Source organism: Ranitomeya variabilis, chromosome 7, assembly GCF_051348905.1.
Source record: "Ranitomeya variabilis isolate aRanVar5 chromosome 7, aRanVar5.hap1, whole genome shotgun sequence".
In the NCBI taxonomy this organism is placed as follows: domain Eukaryota; kingdom Metazoa; phylum Chordata; class Amphibia; order Anura; family Dendrobatidae; genus Ranitomeya; species Ranitomeya variabilis.
This window is the reverse complement of record NC_135238.1, coordinates 136319544-136329923: the sequence shown is the minus strand read 5'-3', so window position 1 is coordinate 136329923 and position 10380 is coordinate 136319544. Positions and strand designations below refer to the sequence as shown.

Genomic DNA, 10380 nt, shown 5'->3' with positions numbered 1-10380 from the left:
TGCTTTATCCCGAATTCATGCTGCGGATTCTGTATCTGGAGACCCATCCAAGACCATTCTATCTGATGCCAATTTCATCGGAGTTATCCACGATCAGGACTTGTGGAAGCAATGCAGGGAGGCCTATGAAGGTGATGCATTTCTGGCCAACCCACCTGTGGATATTAATCTTGTCTTTAAGGGTGGCATGTGGTTCAGAGATCGACGTATCTACGTCCCTGAGGTCGTCCGTCTGCAGATCCTCAAGTTGGTACATGACTCCAAGTTGGCTGGTCACAGGGGGGTACAGAAGACACAAGAGTTCCTGAGCCGATTCTTCTGGTGGCCAACTTGCCTGAAGGATACCAAGGACTATGTTCTCTCTTGCAAGGTATGTGCCCATTACAAGACTCCTCATGTGGCACCTACGGGTCTTCTACAACCATTACCTGTTCCATCCCGCCCTTGGGGGTCTATATCAATGGACTTTATTGTGGAGCTGCCTACATCGAGAGGCATGAATACAATCATGGTGGTAGTTGATCGCCTGACTAAAGCCGCTCATTTTGTTCCATGCACCGGCCTCCCCTCAGCTAAAGATACAGTGAACTTGGTTATACAGAATGTCTTTCGGTTGCACGGGGTTCCGGATGAGATCATCTCTGACCGTGGAGTACAGTTCACTTCAAGATTCTGGAAGGGGTTTTGCTCTGCACTCAATATTAATGTCTGTCTCTCTTCTGCTTACCATCCCCAGACAAATGGTCAGACTGAGCGTACCAACCAGACGCTGGAACAATATCTAAGATGCTATGTCAGCCATCTCCAGGATGATTGGTTGGAGTTGTTGCCGTTAGCCAAATTTTCATATAATAATTCTCAGAGTGCCTCCACTAAATTTACACCTTTCTTTGCCAATCTGGGTTATCATCCGTGTATTTTACCGAGGTCTCCAATTAATTCTCCGGTTCCGGCAGTGGAGGAAAGGCTGACTGCGATGAGACAAAATCTGCAGGTTCTGAAGGAATACCTGACCACAGCTCAAGAACGTTATAAGAGATCGGCTGATAGATTCCGTAAACCTGCACCCATGTTCAAGGTAGGAGATTCCGTGTGGTTAGCAACTAAGAATCTGAAGTTAAATGTTCCTTCACAAAAACTTGGACAGAAATTCATTGGCCCTTTCAAGATCAACGGTATTGTGAGCTCTGTGGCCTGCCGGCTGAAGCTGCCTAGGACAATGAAGGTAAACCCAGTTTTTCATGTATCTTTACTAAAGCCTGTATCTCCTAATACCTTCCAGGGATGTGTTGTGCCACCTCCGCAGCCTGTGGTGATTGATGGGCAAGAACAATTTGTGGTGGAGAAAATTATTGATTCCAGGATTCGCAGGAATCGGCTCCAATATCTGATAAGATGGCAGGGATATCCCCCTGATTAAGACTCTTGGGAACCTGTGTAAAACATCAATGCCCAACAGAAGATTTCTCGTTTTCATCAGAGATTCCCTGAGAAACCAGGTCCAGGATCGTCCTGAGGCCGCTTCTAAGGAGGGAGTAATGTCAGGACTCTGAACAATTTTTTACCTTTTGTGCATTACTGCCCTCTTCCAAGATGGCATCTTTGGTCTCATGTGCACTGTGTCTCCTGCTATAAAACTCCACCCCAGCCTTCAGTCTGTGCTAGAGTATTCTGCCTTGCATCCAGCTCCTGACCTCTGATCACTCCCTGGCTATACACCTGCTCCTGTGAACCTGTGTGGTGATCCTGCTGCTCTGCTCTGAGTTGCTGCTGCATACACAAGTTTCCAGTAATCCTCCTTCATCTCCTGCTCGTGTTTACTTCATCTGCATTTGCTGGACATGTAAGCTGCTGCTGCTTTGCAATAACCTGAGACTATTAACCAGGCCTCCCTGGTTGAGCTAAGATATGATTTGAACTGCCTGTAAGCATATCTATCTGTGTCTGGACTAAGACAAGGATTTATTTGTGTCAAGTATCCTCAAGAATAACTGTGCTTCATAGACTTTCTGCTTGATTGCATTTTTCTCTGAAGACTGCTAAGCTGCGTTTATTATTTGCACCAAGTGTTGTGGACTTGAGTTTCTCTCTGCACCTGTTTGAATCACCGTGTGATAATATAGACTTTACCACTTATAAAACTGTGTCCTGTAGTTGTCTTGTTCCATGCAAAGAGTCTCCTGAGTTATCCCCTATAATTATTACACTAACATTTACACAGATTTAGAGCAAACAGAAATTATACTACTCTATCATTTACACAGATTTAGAGTTGAAAATGTACGAGTGCTTCTTTAATATTTGCAGAAAAATCTACTTTTATTTAATATGCAAATGATGCACTTCAGTACAACCTTGCCGTGGTCTATGCTTTGGTGCACCATTATTTCCTTGTATATGTATGTATCCTTCAACCTACTCTCTTGAAAGGCTTTATTAAGAATCTCATAGGGGTTGCCCCTTTCAAGGAAACAGGTTCTCAGGTCATCAGCCTGTCTTTTGTCTCCTGAAGACACCACTCTGTTTTTTTATCATTATATCCAGGAAATGATAGGCATGTGGAGCTAAATTCAAAAGTTGTTATCATTAGGTTAATTCACAAAACTGATAATTCTTAAGAGGTGCCCTTCCAAATTAAAAAAAATAACATCTACGTATATATGATGCCCATATCTCTACCCTTTCCATGTCATAATCCATCTCATCTCCAAAGATCTTGGTCTCCTCCAACCAGCCCAGGAGCAAATTTGGGTAAGTTGGCACACAGGTACATCTGTGTACTGATTCGAATCCCTTGTTGTAAAGGATTGAAGTGTACCGAGGCTCTACATCTATGCTTGCCAGAATTGTTCCTAGATTATCCAAATGCCCTCCGACTTCAACAATAAATCTGTTGTATCCCTTGTGTAAGAATGTAGGGACAATGCAAAAGGTCTAAGTACCTGATCCAAATATATACCTAGGTTTTGTCAAAGGATATCCTCTCTCGATATTATAGGTCTGCCCTTGAGGAGCTTCATGCCCTTATGAATCATTGGTAAGGTGTAAAAAGTAGCCAGAATGGCATTTTTTGGCAACAAGAATTAGTTTTCACTTTTCAAAAACAACTATAGGCGCTGCACACAATATGTTTGCATTAGTGGTTCTACTGCTGCAGATAAACGGACCTAACTACCAAAAATGCCCGATATAGGATGGAAGATTCCAGCCGTAAAGTATATAGATGTATCTATCTGCGCTGTAGATCACAAGGTAAAATAATTGATAAAATTATCTGCATGCGTTGTCCACCATAAAGTATATCCACAACTGCCTAGTCCAAAATGAATGAATTAATACGTTTTCGATACTTAATATATAATATATGAAAGATTTTACTATTTACCGGATGTTTCACGCTGAAGTTCTCCTGGATCTGCCCCCAGCTTTCGGGTGTATTGCCGTAAGAGTCTTCTGGATGAGTGCAGGCGATGATATAAAAACTGATTCCTTTTCAAAATGTATATGAGAAAAAGGTGGAGAACTGTCCCGGCCGGTGACAGTCCCCCCTTAACTCACCGATAATGTTGCTAGGTTTACAGCGTGAGCCTGTGCTTCCACACGCTAGTTGCCGACGAGGTGCAGCAGAGCCGCAGGACCTCGTGTGACGTCACTTGCACGTGATGTGACACGTGAACGGCCAACGAATTGCACTCAGTACCTAAACGAATCTATCCAACGCGTTTCAAAGTCCACGGACTTCTTCTTCAGGGAAGAAGAAGTCCGTGGACTTTGAAACGCGTTGGATAGATTCGTTTAGGTACTGAGTGCAATTCGTTGGCCGTTCACGTGTCACATCACGTGCAAGTGACGTCACACGAGGTCCTGCGGCTCTGCTGCACCTCGTCGGCAACTAGCGTGTGGAAGCACAGGCTCACGCTGTAAACCTAGCAACATTATCGGTGAGTTAAGGGGGGACTGTCACCGGCCGGGACAGTTCTCCACCTTTTTCTCATATACATTTTGAAAAGGAATCAGTTTTTATATCATCGCCTGCACTCATCCAGAAGACTCTTACGGCAATACACCCGAAAGCTGGGGGCAGATCCAGGAGAACTTCAGCGTGAAACATCCGGTAAATAGTAAAATCTTTCATATATTATATATTAAGTATCGAAAACGTATTAATTCATTCATTTTGGACTAGGCAGTTGTGGATATACTTTATGGTGGACAACGCATGCAGATAATTTTATCAATTATTTTACCTTGTGATCTACAGCGCAGATAGAGACATCTATATAGTTTTCACTTTTGTCTATAACCCATTTGCTCAGACCATCATGAAGCAACATCTGGCTCATGTGTTAGGACTGCATATCCATTTTTGTCTTTCAAAAGATCTTTGAAGATTTAGCAATAGTGATCAGAGTCCATGATCACAACATTGACATCTTATCAGAGGGTTTGATCACAACACTGTGATCACCCTCAAGATCCTTTATTGCCATTATTATGTCTTCATAACAGTTAAACTTAGAATAGCTATCCCCCGTGGTGAGAGCTTTTAAATCTCCAGATACCAAGTTAACAAAATCATCAATGGATGAAAGATCACTCTGAACAGGTGGCATTTTTTTACTTTTATTTTTCAGTGTCGTGAAGGGGCCTTCATTGTTAGATTAGGTCCAGGTGTGTCTAGCTAATTCAACAAGAACACATCTGAGAGCATATCAGTTGGAATACCTAAGTCTTTACAGACCTGCTTGTCTTGTCTACTAAAATGTTTTGCCATTTCAGCTTATGCACAAAAAGATTAAAAGTCTTTAACGCACCCAAAAATGTCTAAATCTGATGTTGGAACAAAAGAAAGGCCCTTCTCAAGGAGTGAAATCTCTTCTCTACTAAGTACCCTAGTGAATAAATATATAATCTGTGAGTTCAAGCTGGATTGTAGGTACGCCCTAGGTTTATTTTATTTCTTAGGGGGTACGTTGAGTCTGAAAAATGGCTTCCTTGTGGTATTTGTTGTTTCTCTTTGCCTCTAAAAGGAGTCATGAACTCTGCCTTGTCCCCTGTTTCTTCCTCGCTGAAACTTAAACCCATCCTCACTATAAGAGATTTCTGTGTACATTGAGGAAAGGTCTGTTTCTAGATGTGTATGAGGCGTTCCGTTGGTAAGGACAAAATAAGCCTTATTGTCCTTAAACTCTTGTAAATCTCTCATGTACTAATTGGTCTTTCTTTCCTGTAAAAGGAACTGGAAGCATTCTAATTGCTTTTGTAGTTTAGTTTCCCTAGTTCCAAAATTAGGTTCTGAAGTAAATTTCTTTGTGATCTTAAGTTGTTCTTCTAATTGATCACTCAAAGAAGAAAGAGTGTGTTTTTCCTCAAGGAATAATGCCATAAAACATAGGGAGAAATGTGTTGCTTCATTATCCCACATACTAATGAAGCCTTGGCTCCTAAATCTACTTCCGGGGTTCAGAGTGATCCTTAAGCCACGTGATACTATGCAGGCATTGATATCGTTGTCTAAACTCTGTACCTCCCACCACAAAGATATTTGGTCTTTGTAAACTTTCAATAGTTCTCTGAAAGCTATATTGTAAGTTGACATATATTTTTTCTGTGTGAAATTGTGGTTAAAAAAAAGTCTTTTGCCTCAGCCACTGTTCTGTGTTAAGCCCTACCATCAAAAAACCTACTATGCCTAATGGGATTTCAAAATACCGAAAAGAGCACAAGGAGAGGTAGTCAGAAACAATCTCCTCATCCACCAGTATCCAAAAGGGAATAAGCCTTACAAATCCAAAATAGTAGTAGCAAAATAGATTTCCTTACTAAAACTTAACATTATTAATTATTATTATTGTAGTAAAAAATGCCCGATATATCACTTGAAAAAATACCTATATCAACTCTGAATGTGTAGGATGCTAGCAGGTGCGTAGGAGGCAGTGACACACAGAAGACAGAGCAAGGGTTAACAGGGATTTTATATAACACAACGATAGATTAAGCAGGGGGGTATTATAATAAAGGTAACAACAGTTCAACATATCAGTCTCTGGGCCTTGGTAGGAAGTGGCTGGAAGATCCGTCGGTGGTGCCGCAGGCGATGCGAGAAGTCTCCAATCCGGTCCAGCAGAAAGGCGATGCACTCCCTCCTTGCGGTGGTGAATCCTCTGGGTCCTTTGGCAGATGGTCTCTACAAGATGTTGTAGAGGTGTGGGTCTGCGGGACAGCGGAAGTAGCAAACAGTTCAGCAGAAAGGCTGCAGAAGCAGTATGCAGTCCAGCGGTTATAGCCACAGGAGCAGGTTGGCACTCAGTAGGCACCGCAGGGATAGGACTCAGCAGTGCCTCTGCGGTGGTGAGCGGAATGATGCTCTGAAGTCCATACTGGTCACTGTACGGTGCGGGGATCTCTCTGGGCTCGGTGTCATCAGTCAGGATGGTGCTGCTAACCGACTGGGAAGGCACGGATAGCTGGCGTGGGTAAGTCGAGAGGGAGTCAACCGTCTCTGTGCTCTCACACTGGTTCCCTGCAAAAAGCCTCGTTTTCCCGCACACACTGCTATTTAAGTCCCACTCCCATCAGTCAGGTGTCCTGAACTGCTCTGATCAGAAATCTCTTCCCCCCGGAATAAGGGTTACAGCCCTGACAGATCCAGCCCAGATATGCAAGAGAGACCGTTAGACTGGCTCTCCTCCCCAGACTCCCACACTTTTTCCTCGCCATTCCACAGGCGAGACACTTCGAGGAGTGTGTGACTGTTTTTTCTTCTTCTGTGTGGATTGTTGCCAGATGAAATTTTCTTGGTCATAGTGATTGGGGGCTTGCCAGCCATTGTTCATTCTGAGCATCTCAGATCAGGAAAAGTAGGGGAGTTCTCTTGTGAGGCAGAATCTGGCTGTGAGGGAAGAGCCATGGGTGAGGCTGTATTCTCTGGTTCTAACCTCTCAAAGCCCATGGAGCTCAACTCTTCACCCCTTCTTCATCCTCTTCTGCTACTGGTGTATGTATCGTTTCAGAAGCCTCAGGCTCCTCTTCCACCCGTACAGGGTTTTTAGATAAGCAGAGTCGGAGCATATTCCGGTGGAGAGTTCGAGTGGGGGCATCCTCTTTTCCCTCAGGTTGGACTTCGTACACGGGTCCCTCAGGACTAACTCTTCTCTTTACCTGATACTGGTCTTTCTCCTAATGGTTTTCCAGCTTGTCCCGAGGACACTTCTCCCGCACTTAGACACGGACTCCAACTTTAAACTCTGTTGCTCCGGATGGGGTCTTCTCTGCATATTTTAGCTCCTGCAGTCTAGTCTGAACCAATTGATGTAAGCTTTGTAGGTGATGTCGATGTTCCCGAACCCAGGAGGACACCCCCATCCGTGGGTAGTCCTTTTCTGGGTCCAATGCCACCTCAGAGGACTGGATGGAAGCTCTCTGCTCTGGCGGCTTAGTCAGTTCACATGTTCGACACATTCAACAGGCCTCTTCCACTTTTGCTTTCAACTGGGAGTGGTAAATGAACCATTGTAACCATTGGAATGTTTTTTCTGGACCAAAGTGGGCTCCTTGATTTTGTGCAGTAACGGCAATCTCGGGTAACAACGCTGTCGGGATTATGACTTGCCAGTTCGCACTCTGCTCAGTTCACAATTGTGCTTTACGATACAGTAGGCCGTTTTTCATCCGATGCTGTTCCCACTGCTGAAGGATTCGTAATACCTCTGGAGACAGAGTACTTCTTTCTGCCGAGCTGAGGAGTCTTTGAGCAGCCACACACTGTCTCATAAATGCCAGTTCACAATCTTTCTGTTGAAGTTGAACTCACTCATCCTGAGATCGTCCCAGTGTGCCTTCCTTGGCTGAGGTGTGTATTTGCTCATGCGTTGCCACCACCATGCTGATGGGTTTCACAAATTTTGGGATTTCTTCATGTTCCAGCTCCGCATCTCTGTCCTTCTCTGGATTAATACTTCTCCTCCTAGACAAGGCATCGGTATGAGTGTTTTCTGCTCCCCTCCTATAGGCAATCTTATAGCGAAACTTTGTCATTCTGGCCACCCATCATTGCTCCAGAGCCCCCAGTCTCGCATTCTCCAGGTGCGCTAGTGGGTTGTTTTCAATGTGCACTAATACTTCGGAGCCAGATAGATATTTCATGAATCTCTCCGTCATAGCCCACACCAATGCTAGCAACTCCAACTTAAAGGAGCTGTAGTTGTCCAGATTGCATTTGGAATCATGAAGGGACTGGCTAGCATACGCGATCACCCTCTATCTCTCATCCCGCATCTGTGACAACACAGCTCCAAGTCTTAGCAGATTCCCGTTAGTGTGGAGTATAAATGGTTGCGAGAAATCTGCATAAGCCAAGACAGGTGCTTCTGTGAGTGCTCTCTTTAGATCTGAAAGGCCTCTTCTTGGGACTCCTTCCATCAGATTTTCCAGTTTTTTGCACCGGAAGGTACCTTTTTCAACAGCTCTAACAAAGTTCTTCACAAAGCGCCTGTAATATCCCGTCAGTCCCAGGAATGCCCGAACATCCTTTATGGTATCTGTAGTGGACCAGTCTTGAATCAGAACAATCTTTGCTCTGGAGGGCTCTACTCCTTCAGCAGAAATGACTTAGCCCAAGTCTGTGTGCAAATGGCATTTTTGGAGCTTCACTTTTATTCCGTGTCTCTGAAGGCGGGCCAACACTTGTTGTAAGTGCTGCAAGTGTTCCTCAAATGAAACCACATAGACTACAATTTTGTCCAGGTAGATGAGCATGGATTCAAAATTCAAGTCTCCTAGGCACCTTTCCATGAGACGTTGAAAAGTCCCAGGAGCGTTAGCTAAGCCCAACAGCATTCGATTGAACTCGTACAAACCCATTCAGACATGGGTACTTGCCAGTAGCCGCTGGCGAGGTCCAGTGTAGAGAAGAACCTGGCTTTTCCCAGAGCGGATAGGGACTCATCAATTCTAGGCAATGGGTATGAGTCTCCACACAAAAATGTAAGGTACCACCCTTCTTCCACATTAACACAATTGGGGCAGCCCACGGATTCTGGCTCTCCCTAATGATGTCCGCCTGCAACATTTTGTTGAACATGCTCTTCACCTCCTGTATAACTGTGGAGGAATTTGTCGGTAACGCTCTCTTATAGGTGTGGTTCTTCCAGTTGGTATCTCATCCGTAATGGCCATGGTGAAGCAAAATAATTTTCGTGGAGAGCAAAAACATCTTTATACCTCCTCAGCATAGCTTCCACCTGTTGCACCTGGGTGGGTGTGAGTTCGGTCATCTCGGCCCGCATTCGTTCCAGTATGGGTCGGCCCTCTTTGATGTAATGAGGTTCTGGTACTGAGATGGCGTTCACTGCCATGGTCCAAGGGTCTCCAGGTTGTATTTCCAGTTGTACTGCTTGGGAGGGCATTACTTCTTCAGGTGGATTCAAAACTCAGGCCACCACACTTCTGGGAACAATGGTGATGTCTAGTGATGAGCGAACGTGCTCGCCACTACTCGTTACCTGCTCGAGTATCACTTTGCTCGGTGTACTCGTCGAGCAGCGAGCATTTCCTTGAGTATTCGGCGGTAACTGGTGACTCCACCCAGCGTTTTTGGTGGACTTTAGAGACTCAATCACGGTTCAGTGATTGTCTGCCAGGCCATGAAATGCCGCAGCCATCTTTGTTGTGGTCGTGCAGTGATTGGCTTGGCCGCACAGCATCATCCCGAGTATAAGAGACCTGGCGCCGCCCTGCTCACCGCATTCAACTCCGGATTCAGCGAGAGTAGGGAGAGCTGCTGCCGGGATAAGGTGAGAATCGTGTTTTTAATAGTTAGTGTAGGTCTTCAACTGTTAAATCCACAATGCCTGAGAAACCAACAGTCCTTTTTAGGGCTAATTTGTGGGTCCCAATATTGCAGCACTAGGTAGGCAGGGCACAGCATATCCACATCAGTGCAAGGCCTGCAGGCACTCTATGTGCGTACATAGCTCCCACTGCATGCCTCCCAAAGCTCCTTTAGGGCTTGTTCACACGATCCTTTTTTCGCTGCGGATTTTTCAGGTCCTGATTTGTGAAAACCGCAGTGCAAAACCTGTGGTTGTTTTCACTGCGGTTTTCAATCCTTTTTCTACTGCGGATTCCACTGCGGGTTTCCAGCTGCATTTTCCTATTGGTGCAGATGGAAACCCGCTGCGGAATCTGCAGACAGAATTGACATGGTACTTCTTTTTTTCCGCTGAAAATCCGCGCTGATTTTCAAGCCGAAAAAAGGATAGTGGGCACAGCGGATTTCGTTTTCCATAGGGTAACATTGTACTGTACCCTGCATGGAAAACGTCTGCGGATCCGCAGCGAAAAAAGGATCGTGTGAACATAGCCTTACTGTCTGCT

The 10380-nt window shown here is 44.8% G+C and overlaps 1 long non-coding RNA gene across 1 annotated transcript in view; it reads left to right on the top strand.

The window, feature by feature from the left end:
- The first annotated feature begins 235 nt into the window (after nucleotides 1-235).
- Nucleotides 236-10380, top strand: part of LOC143785536 (uncharacterized) — a 185782-nt gene continuing 175637 nt past the window's right edge. Inside the window, exons 1-2 of the long non-coding RNA XR_013218008.1 lie at nucleotides 236-370; nucleotides 928-1078. This is a non-coding gene — a long non-coding RNA (uncharacterized LOC143785536). The remainder of the gene's footprint in view (nucleotides 371-927; nucleotides 1079-10380) is intronic.